Source organism: Artibeus jamaicensis, unplaced genomic scaffold (assembly GCF_021234435.1).
Source record: "Artibeus jamaicensis isolate MK-2021 breed Jamaican fruit bat unplaced genomic scaffold, CSHL_Jam_final contig_585, whole genome shotgun sequence".
NCBI lineage: Eukaryota > Metazoa > Chordata > Mammalia > Chiroptera > Phyllostomidae > Artibeus > Artibeus jamaicensis.
The window spans coordinates 10,589,148-10,606,583 of NW_026521894.1; the positions used below are offsets into that span (position 1 = coordinate 10,589,148).

Genomic DNA, 17,436 nt, shown 5'->3' on the forward strand with positions numbered 1-17,436 from the left:
GGACAAGAAATGCTCCTGAAATACTGATTTTTAGCCCAGTAAGATCCCTTATCAGACTTCTTCTCTGAGAATTATAACAAATTTTTGCTGTCTTAAGCCACTAAATTACAATATAGTTATATTGTATAACTATAGTAATAATTATGATAACCTGTTATGGCAGAAATAGAAAATAAATATAGAAGGCATTGGCTTTGATTTCACCTATATTTGTTTATTTAGAATGCAAATGCTGATATGACTGGTAGTTGTCATGAGAAAAAGATGTTATAGTTATTACCAGTTCAACTCTTAACATTTTAGCTAAGGTAGATAGAGATTTATAACAAACGCATTGATGTATGTTAACAAAGATATTTAGAACTGAAGATTTTATCAACAAAATTATGTTTGTTGTGTACACTATTAACTGCGGAGGGATTGAATTATTTTAATGGAGGTAGAACTAATCATTTACCTGAGCTTTGGTGGTCTTAGCCACAAGTTCCACTTCCTGTGTACATCATTTCTCATCTGGGAGATCAATATGATAATGCGGAGCCCTCATCTTTAGGGGCTCTGATTAAAATGAGACAATACACACAAAGGCAACATATGAACTTTAAAATGTTCTCAAAACGTAACATGCTTAAATATTACAGTAAATTGTCCATGGGAATTAAATTACCCTAAAATAAATCAGTGTAAACACAACAGAAGGATTTTATCTGCATGGTGTACTTGAATACAAAGGCACAGTACATCTTAAGGTTCTTAATATCCTTCCCAGAATCTAGAAGTAAATTTTTTTGGAGGTTGTCTTAAATTTGTATTATGCCTTATATTTACTATCTCATCTCAAGGGAAGACAGGTGATTATTTGGGAGTCCACAGGGTGCTTTTAAAACAATTCTCTTTGGTATAGAAAAATAGACATTTAAAATAGGTAAAACAGGTGTGTTCATCCATATTCAGAAGCCTGTAAAAACAGCTTTGCAAAATGTACATTTTGGATGCCATCTGAGAAAGTTCTTTAAGAATGACTAGAGACTAACAACACAAAATCAAGTGGTATACAAAACCGTTTGACACATATCATTTACTCACAAGCTTAGTACTTCCCTACTATGACCTGGCAGGCTGCTGGGCTCCTGGCACACAGAAGAATGTATGTCAAACACATATGTGCAAAGTCTCTGATCTCCAAGTTTGATGAGGGAATAGAGTTTGGGAGACCCACAAAGTACAAGCATTGTGACTAGTCCTGTGATAGATGACCAAAACATTCTGTGTGAGGAAGAGCACCTGGTCTTGTGAAAGAAAGTATCTAATTTTGTCTGTCTAAAAGTTTTGTCGAAGTATTCCAGGAAGAAAGGACAGCATGAATAAAGGCACAGAGGTGTGACTGCATGTCCTGTATGGTTGAGTTTAAAGAGGAAAATGACCCTAACCCTTCTCTAGTTTTTCTTCATATCCTGGGAGGTGGCAGGAAATCAGCCTCATGGTTGGCTTTAAGACCACAGATGTGCCCCCCCACTGCCACTGTGAAGTTCTTGGTGGCTGGCACAGCTGTCTGCATTGCAGATCTCATCACCTTTCCCTGGATACCACTAAAGTCAAGCTTTAGATCCAAGAAGAAAAGCAGGGGGCAGAGAGCTGTATCCAGTGTCCGGTACTGTGCTGTGCTAGGTACCATCATGACCATGGTGCACACTGACTATCCCTGCAGCCTCTACAAGTGGCTGGTTGCCAGTCTGCAGTGGCAGATGAGCTTTGCCTTGGCCCACATAGTACGCCAAGTCTCTGTCAAACAGTTCTACACCAAGGGCTCTGAGCTGCTTGCATTGGGAGCTCCCTCCTTACAGCCAGCACCACAGGTGCCTTGGCTGTGACTCAGCACCCCCTGTCCCCCCTGCCCCGCCCCGCTGTGGTAAAGGACCCGTTCAAGGCTCAGACCTAGGTGGAGATAGTGACAGATACCAAAGCATTTTTGATGACTACTAGAAAACCATTGCCCAAGAGGAACTTTGGAACGGGACCTCTCCCAATATGGCTCATAATATTATTATCCACTGTGCTGAGCTGGTGGTTACGACCTCATCAAGGACGCCCTCCTAAAGGCCAAACTCGTGGCAGATAGCTTTCCTTCTCACTTCACTTCTGCCTTTGGGGAAGGCTTCTACACCACACCGTTGCCTCCCCTGTGGATATAGCTGGATAAGATACATGAACTCTGCCTCGGACCAGTACAGCAGCGCTGGCCACTGTGCCCTCACCATGCTCCAGAATGAGGACCCCTGAGCCTTCTACAAAGGGTTCATGCCCTCCTTTCCCCATTTGGATTCCTGGAATATGATGATGTCCGTTACCTACAGGCAGCTGAAACAGGCCCTCATAGCTTCCTGCACTTCCCAAGAGGGTCCCTTTTGAGACTCCCATGCTACAAACCTGACCACCTCTAGCATGGCTTCGGCTCCAGCCAGGCCTTGCTTCCCTTTTCCTCCTCTACTCCTTCCCTTCCCTTCCCTTCCCTCGCTCCCCATCCATTCTGCTCCCATTTCTACCACCTCCCTTCCCTCTCCCTGCATTCCCACCTCTCCTCCCTACCTCATCTCCCTATTGCCTCTTGGTAGACTTGACCCAAGCTGACACTATGGGAGGCCTGACAATAGCCAGGATCCCAAGCTTCTCAGTCCCTTGAAAGTTCAACCCAACTCTTCAAGCTCCCGTCTTCAAGCCCAGAGAGCACATCACCATAAAAAACAAAAAACCAAAAAAAAAAACACTCAACCTTAGAAAAAGTTTATTAAATTATTAGACAGAAAGGACAACATGAATAAAGGCACCGTGCTGTGACTACACATCCTATATGGCGGAGTTTAAAGAGGAAAATGAAATAATTTTGAAAGTAAAAAACTGTATTTGAAAAATAACTAAATAAAAAATAAACTACTTAAGAAGAAGAAAAACCTCCAAAAAAAAGAGAAAGTAATGGTATGGTAAATAAACTATATCTATGTATAAACAAATATGTATGACACTATATATATGTTGTGTTATATGTATAAGACTTTATACATATTACATATATTATTATTGTACATATAAAATTAGATGTTTAACTGGTATAGAGAGTAGACTGAGGTCTGAAGCGATTAGTGTAAAGCAACAGTGGGAAGCGGGAAGACAGTGTCAGAGAGGACTGGCAGGGATAGCACGGTGGTGACCGGGCTTTGGTGTCTGACTAAACAGGCAAGTGTGGGAGACACCATAAAAGTGAGTCCAAGTTTTTATTTATGTATGTGACTGAAATGCACAAACTCTAAGAAAAGCAACAAATGATAGAAGGTAAATTATTTTGGACTTTGGGGTGCCTGGGACCTCTGGTTGGCAACGTCCAGCAGAAGGTTGGAAACAGATGAATTAAGCTGCAGGAAAGATTTTGGGATTAAGAATTCTTGTCTTATTTACCTTTTTAACCACACTGGCTGGCACAGACATACACACAAAAGATAAAGAATTGATCAAAGTGATGGTTATAAATTGTTAATTAATACATGAGAGCAATAGTGCTACCAAAGTTATTTTGTGAATTCATTTTTACTCAAGAATTATAACAAATTTGGGGGAGGCGAAGAGAAAACTAGAATGTGGTAGAGCTAAAAAAATGACAGTTATTCTTTAATACTTAAACATTTTAAGGGATTAGTTATACAATTCAAAATAGTAAATAAAAAATAAAACAAAACAAGGGGTCTCTTCTTTCTGAGCTATTTTTTAAAGCCGTCTTCTCAGATGACAGGGGTTAGGCTTCTCTTTGACAACTTCCTCTCCATCTGCACTCTGCAGCACTAGGATTTCTGGGCTTTCACACCTTTTCCCATTGTCAACACTGTGCTTATCACCATAGTGGTTTATATCATAATCTCTAATAAACATTAAGTCCAGAGGAGATAAATATAGCACATTTCTATAAATGGTACTTTACTGTTTCCTTTGCTGGGAGCAAGAAAAATCCAGCACAAGGTACACCGTTGCTTGGGCTTTTCTTAATTAAAAATATTAAGAAGTTGTATTACCTTATTTGTGGTATGGGTATCTGAAGTAGCCATGAACTTGTTCAGTTGGGTTATGTGGCTTTGAAAGTCTCTGTAGTATAGCTAGAGAAGTCCATTGTAAGAATCACTTCATGCGTTTTGTTTGGCCACATGAGCGAATGAAGACAGTAAAGGATCCTACGCCATGTATTTCCATACACAGAGGAGAAAGCACCTAACTGATCTTAGGAGACACTTAAGGACCTGAAAGTTTGAGCATGACCAAAAATTAAACAATGTTTAGAAGTAAAAAAAAAGTGGAAAATAAGTAATGTTTACTGTAAGGCAAAGAGGTCAGTATAAGAAGCTACAAACAACAATAAAACAATGAAAGCCAGTATAATTTAGGTAAGGTAACCACAGTGTTTACTAAGCTGTTCATTTATAAATAGCTAAATCAAAAATGTTGAAAAAGCAAACACATATCAAAAGAATTCTCTTCAATAATTTAACTATACAATTAGAATAACGCTAATAAAAAAACAATAGCAAACATTTATTGAGAGCTTACTCCATGCTAAACACTGCTGCAGTTAGATATATGCTTTATCTCATATAAAAAATAGGTTTTCCAGTCAATTCAGAGATCATGAAGGAATCACTGGGTCAAGTGAATTAAGCCAACTGATCAAAGACCAATACCACATGATCTCACCTATGAGGAATCTCATGAACAAAAACAAACTGATGAGCAAAATAGAACCAGAAGCAAGGAAACTTGAAACAGTCTGAGAGGGAAGGGACCAGAGGGGAGTGCAAATGGGAATAACTGAGAAAAGAAAAGAAAGGTACTAGTCAAAGAACATGTATGAATGACCCACAGACATGGACGATGGTGTGAGGCATGACTGTGGGATCAGGAATCAGATGGGCGGAGTAGGGCAAAGGGGGAAAACTGAGACAACTGTAATAGAATAACAATAACATATTTTTTAAAATGAATATGCCTTTTGACCCAGAAATTCCACTGCTGGGAGTGTAATGTAAGAACCCTGAAACACCAGTCCAAAAGAACCTATGCACCCCAATGTTCACAGCAGCACAATTTACAATATCCAAGTTCTGGAAGCAACCTGGTTGCCCATCAGTAAATGAATGGATCAAAAAACTATGGTACATTTACACAATGAAATTCTGTGTAGCAGAAAGAAAGGAGCTCCTACCCTTTGCAACAGCATAGATGGAACTGGAAAGCATTATGCTAAGCTAAATAAACCAGGCAGTGAAAAACAAATACCATATGATTTCACTTTTAATGGGAAGCTAAACAACAAAACAAACAAGCAAGCAAAATATAATCAAAGACATTGAAATAAAGAACAAACTGACAGTAACCAGAGAGATGGGGGGAAGGGAATAAAAGGTAAAAAGGGAAGGGTCATGAAGTAACTTGTATAAAGGGTCCACAGACAAAGACAAAGGGTGGAAGTGGTGGTGGGAAAATGTAGACAACTGTACTTGAACAACAATAAAAACAAAGATTAAAAAGACAAATAAACAAAAACAAGCAAAACACATTTAAAAATTTGCACAAAATCATACAAGAGAGTAGAATAACCAAAAGGGCAAATCATGTAAATTTAATTCCAAAGATTTTACTCTTTTGCCTCTTACATCTTACCTGTCAAATACCTAGAATACACAGACTTAGTTCATTAAAAAATTAAAAATTTCAAAAGTAAAAAAATAAGAAATAATACTTAAGAAAGAAATCAAGAAGGAATGCACAATGTTATCTACATGACTGACTCTTTGATAAAATACAATTTATTTTTTGTCATCTCCACTTCCTGCTCCCAGTTTTCCATAGAAAATCAGAAAAAAACTACAAATATTTAGAGAAATATATTTTTGCAATAACATGGGACCTTGCACATAATAGGTATGCAACAAATATTGTTTAAATAAAATAATGAAAAAGTAAGGTAAAATAAAAATAATAAATTGTTCTTTGAGATTTTTTCCATTACCCTTTGTTTTTAATTTTCTAAAAATATATTTTATTGATCATGCCATTACAGTGGTCCCATTCCCCCCATTCCCCTCCACCCTGCACACCCTCTCCCACCCACATTCCCCTGCTCTAGTTCATGTCCATGTGTCATAAGTTCTTTAGCTTCTACATTTCCCATACTATTCTTGCCCTCCCCCTGTCTATTTTCTACCTACCGTCTATGCTACTTATCCTCTGTACCTTCTCCCCCCTTCTCCTTCTTCCACTCCGCTGTTGCTAACCCTCCATGAGATCTCCATTTTGGTGGTTCTTTTCCTGTTCTACTTTGCTTAGTTTGTTTTTGTTTTTGTTTTAGCTGTGGTTGTAAATAATTGTGAGTTTGCTGTCATTTTACTATATGTGCTTTTTATCTTTATTTTCTTAGATAAGTCCCTTTAACATTTCATATAATAAGGGCTTGGCGATGATGAACTCCTTGAACTTGACCTTATCTGAGAAGCACTTTATCTGCCCTTCTAAATGATAGCTTTGCTGGATAGAGCAATCTTGGATGTAGGTCCTTGCCTTTCATGACTTGGAATACTTCTTTCCAGCCTCTTCTTGCCTGTAAGGTCTCTTTTGAGAAATTTGCTGACAGTCTGATGGGAATTTCTTTGTAGGTAACTATCTCCTTATTTCTTGCTGCTTCCAGGATTCTCTCCTTTATTTTAATCTTGGCTAATATAATGATGATGTGCCTTGGTGTGTTTCTTCTTGGGTCCAACTTCTTTGGGACTCTCTGAGCTTCCTGGATTTCCTGGAAGTCTATTGCCTTTGCCAGATTGGGGAAGTTCTCCTTTATTATTTGTTCAAATAAGTTTTCCACTTGTTGCTCTTCCTCTCCCCCCTCTGGTACCTTTATAATTCGAATGTTGGAGCATTTAAAGATGTCCTGGAGGTTCCTAAGCCTCTCTTCATTTTTTAAATTCTTGTTTCTTAATTCTTTTCTGTTTGGTTGTTTCTTTCTTCCTTCTGGTACATTCCATTAATTTGAGTCCCAGTTTTCTTCCAATCACTACTGGTTCCCTGTGCATTTTCCTTCATTTCACTTAGCAGAGCCTTCATTTCCATCTAATTTGCCATGAAATTCAACCAATTCTCTTAGCACCCTTATCACCGGTGCTTTGAACTGTGCATCTGATAGGTTGGCTATCTGTTCATCACTTCGTTGTATTTGCTGTGGGGCTTTGATCTGTTTTTCCATTTGGGCCATTGTTTTTCTCGTCACACCTGTTATGCGTGAGGGGCAGAGTCTTAGGTGTTCACCAGGATGGGGAAATCCAGTTGCTGGGTTGTGATGCTGTATGTGGGGGTGGTGTCCAAGAGGAAACAATGGTGCTTGCTCCACTCTCTGTCAGATTTCAGTCACTTCTGCCACTCCCCCCAAGCAAAGTGGGCAACTCATGTACTGATTCTCCTGTGGGTCGGCTTGTATACATTCTAGGACCCTGTGGGTCTCTCCAACAAAATCTTCTGTAAGGCTAGGATTCTCTCCCTGTGCCTCAACCCTCACAGGTGTTTCCAATTGGTGCTTTCAGGCTTTATTTCCTGGAGCTGGGACCCTAGGTTTCACGGTCTGTCTCGCTCCCCAATTTCGCCTGGTTTATCTGCGTAGGAATTTGGGATCACCCAGTCAGCCACCTTGGATTCAGTGCCTGGCTTCACAATCACCAGTTCACTGGGTCTGCCTGTTGTCACCCCATACCTAGGGTCTGCCAGCCACTGCCCATGTGCTCAGGATGCCACCACTTTTTGGGCTTCAACTGCCTGACTCTGTCCCACCCACCAGTCTGGATGAATGTGTCTATTTTATCTCCTTGGATGTCTGACTTCCATACAGTTCAATTTTCTGTCAGTTCTGGTTGTTATTTTGTTACTAAGTTGTTGTTGTCCTTATTTTGGTTGTGTGAGGAGGCACAGTGTGTCTACCCATGCCTCCCTCTTGGCTGTAAGTCCTCTCTCCACTGTTCTTTGAGACTTAAATTTAACTAAAATGGTTTCTTTAACTTTTTGTGCTTTTAAATAGAGATACAATGATTATTAATATGTTGTCATTAATATCTACATTTAAAAACTCTCAGGATATGGTTCAAAATTATCAATACACAGCCTCACCTATTAATAGCTACTACTTTGCCTCTATACAGAAAAACATTAAAATCATATATACAGATTGGAATGTCACTTGGTTGATGAATAACTGCATTTCATTTGGCTGATCACTAGTTATTATTCCCTGTGCAGGTGCAAGCTATGACCAGAATCCTTCTTGGCCAACAGCAGCCATCCATCACACACCTGTATGCAAGTAAACATAAATGTTCCTTGAAAAATGGCCTGGAGACAATATTTGAGCTACTTTCTTTCTGTGGAAATGTTTTATCAACATTAAATTTACTGTAGTAAGTGTTTCACAAATAGGTATGATGTGTTAATATATCCTTAATTTTGTTCAAATACCCCTGGGGTCATTTCAACATACATTTTTCCTCAAAGGGGAGTTTTTAAATTCCAGTGAGAAATGGGATAGTAGCAGCACATTATATATTTTATTTAGACTCTATTAAACACATGAAGTCATAGCTTTGTTTATATATTATGCTTGACCAAATCATGTCACGCCTGCGCCTCCTACTTTTTGGGTTCTTGTTTCCAGCTGCCAGCACCTCACACTATGCCCTGGCTACTTGCAGAGTCCCACCACGTCTGCCACCTGTCCCATTCTCCACGGCCAATCCTTCCTCTAGGATAGGCTAATAGTTAAAAACCTGGGATCTGAGCCAGCATATCTGGTCCAAATCTCAGCTCTGCCATTTAATGCGTGTAGCAGTAGGACAAGTCACAGAAACAGAGAGCTCTGTTTCTTTATGTACAATGGGAATCAAAATATCTCATAAGATAGTTGTGAGTCTTAAGTTTATATGTGTAAAGCACTTAAAGTGATGTTTGGTACACAACAAGAATCATACAGTTTTAGTCATTATTTTTCCAGATAAGTATTCAGATAAAGAATTCACAAGAGCATATTTCACCTATTTACATGTATAAAAGATAATAATCAATTATTTATTTCTTAAGTTAGTGGAACAAATTTCTAGAAAAGTTCATGAGTAAGAGGAGGCCTTCTTTTTAAGTACCTACAGATTACAATATAAAGGTTATATAATCACCTACTACCTCCCTTGGTAGGCCCATACTATTGTTATTGGCCTGTATTTAATGATACAACAAAAGTTTACTACTGCAAAGAATCTATTTGCCATACTGATTCATTAGAAAATAAAAAGATAAAAATATCGAAGTAGCCAAAAAGCATTAATTCTGTAATATTACCAAGATGATACTATTTGATATTGAGAAAAGGGTTAAGAAGCCAATAAACTGTCTTATATTATAATTTAACTCTCAAAAAATCAACAACAGAAAACTTAAAAAAATTCTCTATAAATATCGGAGTACATTTTTTCTTTTAGAAGTTGCTGAAGTTAAAAATATTTTTAAGTTATGGGCAGGTATTTTGTTGCTATCCCAAATTAATTTCTTTAGAATTGTCTCTCAAATTTTGCCAAATTATCTCTCAAATAGTGCCAGTTTAAATTTGAATAAATTAATTGAAAGTGGTTCTTGTAATTGCTTATCATCTTTGAAATGGAATCAAATGTTTGGATCCTTGGGGCATCATTAAACAAAATGAAAATCACCTAGTTGACTCAGTTGTGAGGTGCATGTTTTAAAAAATTAAAATAAGGTTATGTTTCAACCCACAAAAATAATTGTATCTGAGATTCTTTGACATCTTACCAATACAACCACTTGTTCCTGCAGTAATTTCTTTTCAGAACTGGCCAGAATAGTGGACCAACTGAAACACATTTGTTTAACTAGTAAGATTGTTAATTGGGTGTTTTAGCATCTTATTTTACAAACAGAAAAGACTACTGCTGTTTCTGTCACATAAGAGAGAGCCAGGTAATAACACCAGCAATGCGAATCAAAGCTAGAAAATATATGTAATACAGCTAGAGCTCTTGGGAGGTCCAGTCAGCAACAATGTCCAAGAGGACCAGTGCATATATTCCTCAAACCCAGGAGTGACCCAGCTCTGAATAGAAAACCCAAATGTGTATCAGAAATCCCGAATAAAAACTACTCTAAAGAAGACACAATCCAGAAGCCACAAGAGAAGCATTTCACAAATTTGACTAATAAAAATATATACTTCTAAAAACAATAGACCTCTTAAAACACTGGGAGGCACATGACAACCTAGAATAAAATATTTGCATTATATATATTAGATTAAGGTTTAACATCCTAAATGTGCACAAATAGCCAGAGAGGAAAATCTCAAATTCCAAAGGAAAAAAGACAAAGGATATGAACAAGCAATTATGTTTTAGCAATACAAATGGTTGAAAGGTCATGCAAGTAATCCAAGAATGCAAATTAACACAGCAGTGAGTAACTTTTTTTTCCTACTGGATTGACAAAAATTTAAAAAAATCCAGTGTTGGTAAACACTGGGTCAAATGGCACACTTGAGGGTTAAATGGCACTCTTGGGGAAAATGTAACTTGGTTTTATTTCTGGAGAGCAATTGGCAGCACCTATCAAAATATAAAGATGCCGTTTCAGGAAAGTACAACTTTAGGGATTGATTGCAATGATAATTATAACAGCTAGCCTTAACTAAGCACTTATTATGTGCTAGATCCCACACCAGGTACATTACCTGGGCCACCTCATTTACATCACAATATAGGCTGTTGAATGTAGGCCTCTAATTATCTCCAAAAGGAGAAACTGAGGCTTAGGGAAGCTAAATTTCCTCAGCTAATATTTTCCGAGGCTAGCATTTAAACTAGACAGCCTGATTCCAGAGCCTGCACAAATAACTCCCTCTAACATGTCTCACATATGTGCATGAGGAAAATTATGTATATATACACATATATGTGTCAGCATGATAACACATCATATATCTATCTGTATGTCAGCATTATTATACTATATAAACTTTTATATATCAAAAATTATTTGAGTAAACAGATGGACTTGATATAGTTTGCTTTTTAGATAGTTGTCTTTATACATAATTTATTCTCAGAGACATGAGTATAATTATTGGTATTGTATGACAATGTTTCATTTTAAATATATGAAAATATGTTGGATATCTGCCATACAAGTTTTTTTTCAAAATTGCTTTTGTTCACAACTTTTTAGGTATTATTATCTGGTATGTTTTGTTTTCTATATCATAGCTACAAAGCAGCAGGCAATTTGGTTTGAGCTATAGTATGGGTGCAGCTACAATGGTTTGTATATCTGGAGTTTAGAGAACGGAGGGCTCACCCAGCATTCCTGTCACTGACTTTGACAAAACTTCTGCCTCAGCCTGGAACTGCTTTTAACCACTATCTTTTAAAAACATATTTCACTTTCTCCCATATCACTTACTTTCATCAAAGTATCTTTCTGTAATGGATCCTTTCTTTGTTAGGTGGCATTTGCTTTATTATTATGTAATATTTCCCATCTTTCCGAAAATAATATTTCAGAATGCATGAAGAATAAGATTTTTATCCCCCCGAATTCCGTGCTTTCACATTAGTATGGTCTCGTACACTGTGGCTCTGTCCTATAATTCTGACAGATTCCTGTTTCCTCCCAGTCTTGACCTCTCTCCACTTGGGTCTGTGGGCCTTCTCACTTCCCACCCTGTCCTACTCCCTGCAGTATGCTACGTGCATCTCCGTCACTGTATGTGTCCAGGTTTTTCTTTGTCATAAAAGAAAAACCATTCCTTTATTTCTTATTTTGATTATTTTCGCAGTGGAAAAAGCATGGGGTTACAAATTAGTAGACCCAGCATTGACTTCCTGTTCCACTTGGAGATCAGTGAACTTGGGCAAATACTCAACTTACCTGACTCAGTTTTCTCATTCATAAAATTGATATTTACAAGGGTTCATTAAGATCATATATTTGATCATCAAATTTCTAATCAAGTATAGAGTAGCTAATATGTACATGGCCCATTATTATTTTATGATTCAAATAAAATTTCGTCTCCTTTGTTAAGTCTTGCCACATCACATTCTTTCACCCTTGTTAACTACTGAGTAGTATTTTTAACATTCATTCATTTTTAACATTCATTTTTAACACACATTTTGCATGGCTGAAAGTTTTTTTTTATTTTTAGAGAGAGGGGAAGGGAAGGAGAAAGAGTGGGAGCGAAATATCAATGTGTGGTTGCCTCTCATGTGTCCCCTACTGGGGACCTGGCCTGCAACCCAGGCATGTGCACTGACTGGGAATCGAACCAGCGACCCTTTGCTTCACAGGCCCATGCTCAATCCACTGAGCTACACCAGCCAGGGCTGGCTGAAAGTTTTATATTACCTCAACTTCACAGCTCCTTAATGGTTGTACTGTAACAATTAATTCATTAAGGTTTTTTTTAATAGAAATATACAAGCATTTTTTTCAAAAATCAAATAATATAGAAAGTTCTATAATGATAAAAAATCTTGTATCATTTTTGAAAATATTGTACCCCCATATCAATCACCCAAATGTAATAATTATCAAGAACTTGTTATTCTACTTATCCATTCCCTTCTCTTTCTTACCCTGTATGAACTAGACTACATTTAAAAGTGAAGTCCAAATAATGTTACTTTGTTATATTCTATACCAGTCTCTAAAAATAATTAAGCATGAATTTCTTTTAAAAGTATGAAAATTTTTATTTTATAATATGATGCCATTATCTTAACTAACACAATTCATTGATGTCATCTTAAATTCAGCCCATATTTATATTTTCCTATTTACTTCAAATGACCACTTGAATCAGAATCTAGACTAGGTCCACATAACACACATGATATTTAATTATTTGTGTTTTCAGTCTGTTAATTTTTACAAGTTTCAGAGATAATGAAATTTTTTAATTTATTTTTCATTGACTTTATTGGGGTGGCATTGGTTAATAAAATTATATAGGATTCAGGTATATGATTCTATTATATCTTCATACATATCTTCTGTATGATATATCGTGTGTCCATCACCCCAAGTCAAGTCTCTTTCCATCAGTATTCACCCCCCTTTTACTTACTTTCACCTTCCCTAACCCCTGCTTCCCTCTGGCAATCACCATACTGTTGTCTGTGTCAAGGAGCCTTTTTTTTTCTTTGCTTAATCCTTTCTTCCTCAATGACAGTCTTTCATTTTAAATTTATGTTCTTTCCACTGAACTATCCTTTTTTATTTTATGGTAAGTTTTCCAATTCTTTTTTCAGTCTTATGTTACAGGCTTTCCTCAAAAGCCTGCTGACGCTTTCCTATTCATATTTAGAATTAGGCAAGAACATAATCCTGGGTCTGAGTGAACACAGTAGGAGCTTGTAAATTGACAGGCTTTATTTGAGGCTGTCTGTCAGAAGTCCTTAGGCCTCAGGTAGCAGAAAAATTAAACAGAGCGGCTTAAGCAGTGTGGACATCTGCAGACATGGAGGTAGAAACCGCATATGTTGTTCATCCACCACATAGTGTACACGCCACTGTTTAACCACTTATTCCTTAACTGTTGTTCTAAGTTAAAGCCTTTGAAGGTAAAAGTTCCCTATAGATGAAGAGCTTTACAACAGTAAACAGTAAATGGGCTCTAATATTCATAAAAATAAAGTTCATATATTTCTGTATATTCTGTAATTCATTGCTTCTTGCTTTTCCCTGTCCTCTACTTTGTGGCTGTCCAAAACACACAGAAGTGTTATGTTTAGGATGTGATGTATATATTCTTTTGGAATACACTATAAATTCTTGATGTGAATTTCACAAAACAGAATATGAAGTAACTCAATGTGACAAAATGTCAGTGTTTACACATTGTAAACAGATTAAACAGATAAAGCAGCTATTTTGCTCTTCAAATATCATTATAAGTCCAGGAGAAAATTTCTGAAAAGGACATAAATAATCAAAAGAAAATTTTCTCTTTCTTGAAGAAGACAACTGCCTTGTATGCATCGAACATGAGATAGAATTTTCCTAATTCTAGTTCTCAGTTCATATTGAGTCATTTGCGTGACAACAGGGTCCCATTGTTCCAATGAAAGATAAAACTATTGCTGACTGGAACCAACAGACTAATTTTCTGTAATTATGAATTACTATTTAGTAGAAAGTCTAATGAATATATCAAAGTTGTAAGAAATATATCCTTATGAAGACAAACAAAAGCAGAAAACAACGGAAGGAAACAGTAGAACACAATTCTACTCACTCTGAATTACCTTGGTCATGCAAACAAATCATCAAAGTCAAAATGTGAAGACTTTTGACTCTTGCAAGTTCATAATAAAAATGTCATGTCAAATCGATTGACAGTGTCAATAATGCCACAATGATAATGTACTAGATATCTCCTAGATAAATAAAATCCACTTTTAAGATTTCATCTTTATAGCATTCGAATCTATTGCTATGTATTTGTACAATACTCTTCTGGGGTTTTTTTCCTCCCAAAAAACTGTAGTGGTGTTAAACTTGATTAGATTAGATTGATTCTTTTGATTAGATTTCAGATTGTTGTGCCTACCTGATACATTTCTGGGCAGTATATGATCACAAACTTTATGTCTCAGGCACCCTGATGAGAATTAGAAGCATTGCTGGATATCATTAGTGAGTGGCTGATTATATGACTGAAAAGCGTTACAGCCATCAGAATACTCGGAGACACATCTGAGCTGATTTTCCAAGGGATTTGGAAAGATGGTTTAATAGTAACTAAGGCCTTAGCAGTGACTTTTCCCAGCAGTGTTATAGATGAGACCCTGCATCTGTTCTCCGGGTTTTGTGATCATTTCTAACATTAGGGTTAGCAGTTCTTAACCAATAATACTAAGGGCAAATAAATAGAAGGCCAATAACACGTCCGAGAACCATATTATTCCTTTGTTAACTAAGGAAAAGAAACATGTATCTCAATATTTGTAAAATATTTTTAAAGACCTTTTATTTGTTTGTTTTTACAGAGAGGGGAAGGGAGGGAGGGAGGAAGAGAAACATCAATGTGTGGTTGCTTCTCATGTGCCCTCAATTGGGGGGAGGCTGGCCTGCAACACAGGTATGTGCCCTGACTGGGAATTGAACCTGCGGCCCTTTGGTTTGCAGGCTGGCACTCAATCCACTAAGCCACACCAACCAGGGCTGTAAAATATTTTTTAATAATATAATTCTTGAAAATAAGAGAGATGGAAAAACTTACATCAACTAATAATTATTTTCTTACGGTAGACTTGTTTATTTTGGAGTTAAGCTCTGGAACTGAGGGTAGTCATACCCACTAGTCTTGTTTCCTTGCTTCTCTGAACATTTTCTACAGTCTTTGTTAGCCTCTAAGATTTAAAGCCTGCACTTCATTAATTTATATTGCTTTATTTGTTCCTGAATATATAAACCTATTTTCTTAAATGTACAGATCAAATGGTAGTTTATACTCAGGACTCTAACTCATTTCATTCAATTATCAGTGCACTCTTAGCATATACACTCTTCTCTCTGGTTCATTATTGAATTAATAAGTACATATTTTCTAATAGTCTTCTACCACCAATTCAGTCCAGCAAATAATTTTCTTTTCTTTGTAAATCAGGTTGTTTCCTTTTTGGATGATTAAGAATATACAACACACATGGATACCATTTTTTAAAGAAAACATCACAAAGAGTAAACACATACCTATTTCTGTTAAACTAATTGCAACGAGGAATCTCAATACCTACATTAATTGGAAATGCTTTGACTCTGAGGTAAATAGCTCAAATATAAAATCTTAAAGTATTAAAGAAATTGTCTCTTGCTATACAAAAGAACAGAAGTGCCCTCATTACTAAGACCTTACTACCAAAGTCTTAGTAATGCAAAAATGATTCCTGCCACAATAATTCCTGTTATTTATACAGTTATTTGCCTTGTGGTAATATCCAAATAGTCTAGAACACTCTTGTATTAAAACAATAATTATATAGCTGTATGTATAAAAAGATGTCTCTTGTAAATTATATTTCAATTATTAATAAAAACCTATTTAGAAAGGGAAAAGAGTGACACCAATGTGGACAGAATAACCAGAGAATTAAATGATATGGATACTGCCCTTGTTACAATCGAGAAAAAGGTTACTATGAAGTTTGGTGGCACAAACCCCCTGCCGGTTGCCATGTTCAAGCACCCATCCTTTTATTAATGACATTGGAAAGAGAAAAGCCAACTGCAAATGAAATAAATATATTAGGGAAGGAAGTATAAATCATCTAGAGTGTTCCACCCTGGAAAGGGCACAGGAGGCGTCTATCAGGGGTTTGTGAGTGGGACAACAGACAAGGACAAAGGACAGTGCTTCTGAGCTTGGATTCACATGCCTGTACTGAGCCTTAGTGTTCAGGAACTTACTAGATATTCGGACATGTCACTTCCCCTGAGGGTTTCCTCAGTCCTTGTAAGAAAGGTACTTGGTCCACACTGGTTTATCTGGTGGTCACTCCTGCATAGAAGAAGACCTGGACCAGGACATTTGGGAAGTGTGAGTTCTGTGATTGGCAATTTTACCAAACCAGTGTCACAATTGCCCTCCTTCTCACTGCAAAATCCACCCCCCAAAAGCTAGAATACATAGAGAAAGAAGTTAGCACTGTGAACAATATAGTTTATAATGTTTTGTTAACACATAACATTATTGTTCCTACTATTTTTGTTGTTTTCAAACCATCATTTTTTTCTACAAAATGGAAATGAACAAATGAAACTTGAATGAAAACAAAGAACAACTCAAAACACTTCTCACTCACCACCTATCCAACCACTTGTTTTTACTCATTCCCCAATGCTTAAATATATTACCTCTAGGATGCTTTGCCTGACAACATGCTTTCTAACTTTTCTTCCTCTATCCAAGCATTTTCACATCTTGGATACCTTTCTATTATAGCACTGACCATACTAGTTTCACCCAGGAAGATTTTTCTGGAAAACCCTCATGGACATTCAACTGAATAGGACCTGGTTGGTCTGTCACTGTAGCATAATATTGAATCAATCAATACCATGGATTCATGTACAAATAAATATGACCTATTATTGTATAAAAAGTTGCCCATTTTTTTTCTCTGAACTTCTCAGAATTGAGGAGGCCTTACATTACTTGGAGAACAAATTTTCTAAAACCGTTGGGTGGGTAATCTATTCCTCTTCTCATTCAGCTTAAGTACAAATAAAGAAATATATACTTAAAAAAACTCCCTCAGAGTTAGGAGTGCGTATCCTCATATTACTCGTTACACTGGAAGT

The 17,436-nt window shown here is 36.8% G+C and overlaps 1 protein-coding gene and 1 pseudogene across 2 annotated transcripts in view; one reads left to right on the plus strand and one right to left on the minus strand.

Annotated features, from left to right (window-relative positions):
* Positions 1-17,436, minus strand: part of GRIA4 (glutamate ionotropic receptor AMPA type subunit 4) — a 395,647-nt gene that overhangs the window by 336,214 nt on the left and 41,997 nt on the right. The window lies entirely within an intron of this gene.
* On the plus strand, positions 1,481-2,409 carry LOC119060716 (mitochondrial uncoupling protein 2-like; annotated as a pseudogene).